At 38.8% G+C, this 6,180-nt stretch overlaps 1 non-coding gene across 1 annotated transcript; it reads left to right on the forward strand.

Moving 5' to 3' along the window:
• The first annotated feature begins 6,042 nt into the window (after nt 1-6,042).
• On the forward strand, nt 6,043-6,180 carry LOC136380175 (U12 minor spliceosomal RNA). Its single transcript, XR_010746862.1, has one exon. It is a non-coding gene; the product is annotated as a U12 minor spliceosomal RNA (small nuclear RNA).

The raw sequence follows: 6,180 nt of genomic DNA on the forward strand, positions 1-6,180 counted from the left end.
TACAAAACTGGAAGCAATAGCCAAAAATCATTTAATTTTTCTCACAGCCAAATAGAACATATCAGATTCTTATGATTTCAATAAAAACATGCACATGTTTATAAATATTTTATGCCTGGCTTATATAGTGATTTTAATATGTATTGTATTTTCTCACATGCTTTTTACCTTGAGGTACAATTATTAAGTGAATGTCTTGCCCTAAACAGAAGAGTAAACACATTAAACACCTCCATATAATGTTGAGGTGCTGGAGATTAAACTAAATTAAATATTTGTCTTACAGCACTGTTAGATGAATAGGTTATGAATCATCTATATTTGTAGTAGAATACATTGCTTTAAATTATAAGTTTGCCAAATCCACGCTGTAAAGAACAAAGTATAAGGAACACTGTGGCTTAAAACCTTAAATACTGAACCACCTCTGTAGATTGCAATATTGATATTGAATCCATAATCACACAGTAGTGAAGAACTTACAGAACATTTTTCAAAATGTTCTGAAAAAGAGTTTGGATCAATGTACTATACTTGAAATTAATTAATACTGTCTGATATGCATCCAAACCTTTTATTATGTTGAGAATCTGACTTAAAATTTACAGGGTATCTTGTGTATTTACTCTGTCTAAAAGTGGCCCATTTGCACTTAGGTAAAGTGGTCCTCATGATTATGTAAATTTTGGTTAAGTCTCTGGATCCTGGGACCTCTATTACCTCATCTTTCATGTGATGTAGTTAGACTGGTTCCATGGATTTTTCTACCTATGCTGAAAAGCCTTCAAGTAGCTACAGGCTGCTTATCAAACTGCAGCCAAAGCAGCCCACCTTTATCAGTTTATTAACTACCTTGCACAATAATGTATTATTTATTCATGTATGTATGAATTGATGAAATCATTAATCAAGTAGAGTAGTATGTGTGTCTCCTATGTGTCTGTTTAATCTAGGCATATGGCAGAGACTAAAACAGTCACAAATCCCGCCCTTTTGGAACTTTCACGCTAGTAAAGAGTGGCAGACAACATTCAAAACACGTCAGTTAAATATATGATATGTTATATGGTGATAGAGTCTATGGAAAAAGTGAAGCAGGAAAGGGAGATAAGGAGTACGGGGGATGGAAACTAAAATTTTAAGTAGTTGCTCATGAAAAGCTTCAAAAAGAAGGTAATATTTGAGCAAATACCTTGAAGGAGATGATTCTGTAAGCTACACTAATAACTAAGGAGAAAGAGTGCCAAGTATTAGGAACAGCAAGTACAAAGACCTTGATGTGGGAATAAACAAGTGTATTTAGGAATAATGAGAAGACCACTATGGTTTGAATAAATAGAATAAAGGGGAAAGAGGAATTGAACCTCAGAGTATCCCTATGTTAGAAGAAAATGTTTATATTTGAAGATTGAAAACTTTTTTTGTGTGACAAAGACAGACAGAGAGAGGGACAGATAGGGACAGACAGATAGGAAGGGAGAGAGATGAGAAACATCAATTCTTCACTGTGGCACCTTAGTTGTCCATTGATTGCTTTCTCATATGTGCTTTGACTGGGGGGATACAGCAGACCGAATGACTCCTTGCTCAAGCCAGCGACCTTGCACTCAAGCTGGTGAGCCTTGGTCAAACCAGATGAGCCTGCACTCAAACTGGTGACCTTGGGGTTTTCAATCTGGATCCACCATGTCCCAATCTGATGCTCTATCCACTGGGCCACCACCTGGTCAGGCAACATTGAAACTCTTCATCTAAATTACTTGTAAGGCCCTGAAAAGCATTAATAATAAGGTTCTATTTTATATTACATAATAAATGAACTTCCATTTAGTGATATTAATTTTTTGGCTAATTAGTTATCATCACTCCTTAAAAATTATGTTTATCCAAGAATTGCTTCTTAATAATTTCCTGTAAACTCAACTATCTTATATATTATAAGGGAAAATAGTATGACTGACCTAGGCCTTGTATTTATATATAATTAATTTGGTTTTCCAGAGTTCATTCAATCTGTGGTGATCTATTTGTTTTAGAAAATCAAATACATATCGTTCTCATATATATAATATATATATATATATACACATATGTGTGTATATATACATATATATTATATATATACATATCTCAAATTCTGAATAAAATTATCATGGATCATAATAGTATGTGACAGAGCAAGTAGAGATAATTCTGGAGAATTTCTTTAGGATTAATGAAGTAGAAATTTCTTTTAAAGTATGAAACATTTGAAAAACCATACCCTGAGTCACTTTTTATTTACTCAAAACTGAAAAAACTGTTTATTTCATTTGAAAGTTGAAAACTATATTTACATAGAGACCTCTGAAGAGAAGCTCTCAAGTTGTAGGATAAACCCAAACTGTTATACTTTTTGAATCAATTTTATTCACTGACAGAAATCACTAATGAATTATGAGTGTTTAATACACTAAGAGTTTTGTCATCTATTTTTTAGCTATAGTGTAAGTTTCACAGTTAAATAGCTTAAGTAGATTTTTTGTTCATTCATTATATCTAAGACAGGAAGGAAAATGTGGAAATGTGTTTCCACTTCAACTGAAATAGCTATGCATTTCCTTTTATTCCTAGACATCGAGCAATCTACAGTCCGAAATAAGAACATAATGTGTACCACAGGCTTTGAAAGTTTTTACTCTCCTGAGCTCCAGTGATATGTCTTCATTAGCTAGCATTATTGAGAATGAGAGTTGCAAAATTTTATTAAAACAATGACTGATATTATTATTAAAATTGAAATTAAAAAATAAAAGTAAAGGTTATATTTCTTCAGGACAGAAATTTGTATCTAGAATAACTTTAGGAATTATTGACTTAAAAAACCTTGGGGTTGGTTAGGCAGATAAAATATATTATGCTCACTTTGTTAAAGATGGCGCTGCCCATGTGGAAGCTGTCATCTAGGACCTCGTGATATTAATGTGTGTTTGGGGTGGGCTGTGGGCAGGCAGGATCATTATAGCCTGGGGCTTGGTTGTAGGACTAAGCCTTTCCCACCCTTTTTGATGCGGAGTGGTGCAATCCCATCATGCCTCAGATAAGTGACTTTGTATCAGAGACTTCCCTATTTTATATATTGGATTAAAGATTTTGATTTCTGCACTATAAAGTGGGGCAGACCGGGAGCTTGCTCTCTCAGTTCCTGCTATCACCATTGCAGGGGCCTCCCTGATCCTTTGCCCTTCATGGGAAAAGCTGGTTTTCTGCTTTTCCCTTGTCTTCTCTTGCCTGTCTTGGTGAGACACCAATAAACAGAATGGGCCACCATCCTCCGACTCCGCCATTTCTTTACCGTCTGCCCGAATCCAATGGGAACCTGCATATAAATGGGCATGATGGCGGCTCCTGGCCTTACAGAATTCAAAAATAAAATAGAGTTTTATCTTATACCTATATGATCTCTGTGCCTCTTTATAATAGTTCTCTCTTCCCGGACTTAATATAAATCCTACTGTATGGCCAGGAGCCACAATAGTGGCCATTCACATGCAGGTTCCCATTGGATTTGGGCAGATGGTAAAGAAATGGCGGAGTCAGAGGATGGTGGCCCATTCTGTTTACTGGTGTCTCATCAAGACAGGCAAGCCACAAGAGAAGACAAGGGAAAAGCATGAAGGGCAAGGGATCACGGAGGCACCTGAAATGGTGATAGCAGGAACCGAGAGAAAGCAAGCTCCCGGTCTGCCCTACCCCATAAGATCGAAATCAAAACCTTTAATCCAATATACAAACAAGGAAGTCTCTGATACAAAGTCACTTATCTGAGGCATAATGGGATTCCTCATGAGAGTGCACCACCCACATCATGGAACAGTCAAGGGTGTGGGGAAAAGCTTAGTCTTAAAACTAAGCCTTAGGCCAGGGCTCCCCAAACTTTTTACACAGGGGGCCAGTTCACTGTCCCTCAGACCGTTGGAGGGCCGGATTATAAAAAAAAACTATGAACAAATCCCTATGCACACTGCACATATCTTATTTTAAAGTAAAAAAACAAAACGGGAACAAATACAATATTTAAAATAAAGAACAAGTAAATTTAAATCAACAAACTGACCAGTATTTCAATGGGAACTAGGCTCCTCTCACTGACCACCAATGAAAGAGGTGCTCCTTCTGGAAGTGCGGCGGGGGCCGGATAAATGGCTTCAGGGGGCCGCATGTGGCCCACGGGCCGTAGTTTGGGGACCCCTGCCTTAGGCTATAGCAACCCAGCCTGCTTACAGCCTGTCCCCTACATCCAATACAAACTATAAGTGAGCAAACATATATATCATATTTATAAACTTATTTGACCAACACCCACTTAGTCCTCTGTTTCTTTTCATGAGTGCATTAGCCCAGGACTGGTCACCTAGAACATTTACTAGCCAGGCTTCTATTCTCAGTGTGGCTCTTTTTGTTTTATTCTCATTGGCGACAAGTAGTTTTTGCCACTCTCTTTCTCCTATAAATTAAATTACCTTTCTTCAAATTTTTTACTATATATACTAGGACTTGACTTACTCTCTCTTTTTATTTTAAATTTTTATTTATTTATTTATTTATTTTAAATTATTTTACAGGGACTGAGAGAGAACCAGAGGGACAGATAATGACAGACAGACAGGAACGGAGAGAGATGAGAAGCATCAATCATCAGTTTTTCATTGAGACACTGTTGGTCAAATAAGTTTGTAAATGTGATATATATGTTTGCTCGCTTGTGACTTATATTGGGTGTGGGGGACAGGCTATAAGCAGGCCAGGTCGTTGTAGCCTGGGGTTTGGTTTTGGGACTAAGCTTTTCCCCACACCCTTGAATGATTGTATTATCTGGATGGTGCACTCTCATGAGGAATCCAATTATGCCTTGGATGGGTGACTTTGTATCGGAGACTTCCTTGTTTGTATATTGGATTAAGGGATTTTGGTTTTCTACACTATAAAGTGGGACAGACCAGGAGCTTGGACACACAGTTCCTGCTATCACAATTGCAGGGGCTTCCCTGATCCCTTGCCCTTCATGGGAAGAGCTGGTTTTCTGCTTTTCCCTTGTCTTCTTTTGTGGTTTGCCTGTCTTGGTGAGACACCAATAAATAGGATGGCCCCCCCGTCCTCTGACTCCGCCATTTCTTTATCATCTGCCCGAATCCAATGGGAACCTGCATGTGAATGGCCACGATTGCGGCTCCTGGCCTTACAGACACCATAGTTGTTCATTGATTGCTTTCTCATATGTGCCATGACCGCGGGCCTTCAGTACACTGAGTAACCCCTGCTCGAGCCAATGATCTTGGGTCCATGCTAGTGAGCTTTTGCTCAAGCCAGATGAGCCCGCGCTCAAGCTGGCAACCCTGGGGTCTCGAACCTGCGTCCTTCCGCATCCCAGTCTGACACTCTATCTACTGCGCCACTGCCTGGTCAGGCTTGACTTACTCTCTTTACACTTCCAAAACCATAGTGGGCCTATTTGTAATATTGATTTATAATAAGAAATAGATATTTGGCCTTTGACCAATTCCCTGCACAGAGTTCCTAAAATTTTTTACTTTCTAAAGTTATTAGAGTGATAAAGTTGTCTTTCTTATGTTATGGGGGTAAGTTTTAGAAAGCTCCTAGATAACCTGTGATTGGGGGATGGTTGCCAGGTGACCCAAATATGTGATTAGAAGATTTGGGACTTTTAGTCCTTCCACTCAACCTCCAAGGAGGAGAGAGGGGCTGAAGATAAAGTTCAATCACCAATGACCAAAAATAGGTCAATCATTCCTATGTAATGAAGCCTCCACAAAACCCCAAAGGATAGGGCGTGGAACACTTAGGGGTTGGTAAATACGTGGAGATCGGAATGCTTAGAGAGCTTGGAAGCCTGCTTCCCTTTCCACAGAGCTCACCCTTTATATCTCTTCCATCTGGATGACTGCTCTATTCCAGAAGATAGTGTCAGAATTGAGTTGAACTGTAGGATACCCAGCTGGTGTCCAAGAATTGATGGTGTAGGGGAAAAAAAAAACCCAAATTATGCCTTAAACTTATGAGTAAGGAAAATAATGATTCGGGGTGACGCCCGAATCCTCACTGCTAATGTGAGACAAATTTTTGAGCTGGTAAAGGTGACCCGCCTACTTTGCAGGATGCCTGGGAGTCGTGATCTGCCCG

This window comes from Saccopteryx leptura, chromosome 8, assembly GCF_036850995.1.
Source record: "Saccopteryx leptura isolate mSacLep1 chromosome 8, mSacLep1_pri_phased_curated, whole genome shotgun sequence".
NCBI classification, from domain to species: Eukaryota; Metazoa; Chordata; class Mammalia; order Chiroptera; family Emballonuridae; genus Saccopteryx; species Saccopteryx leptura.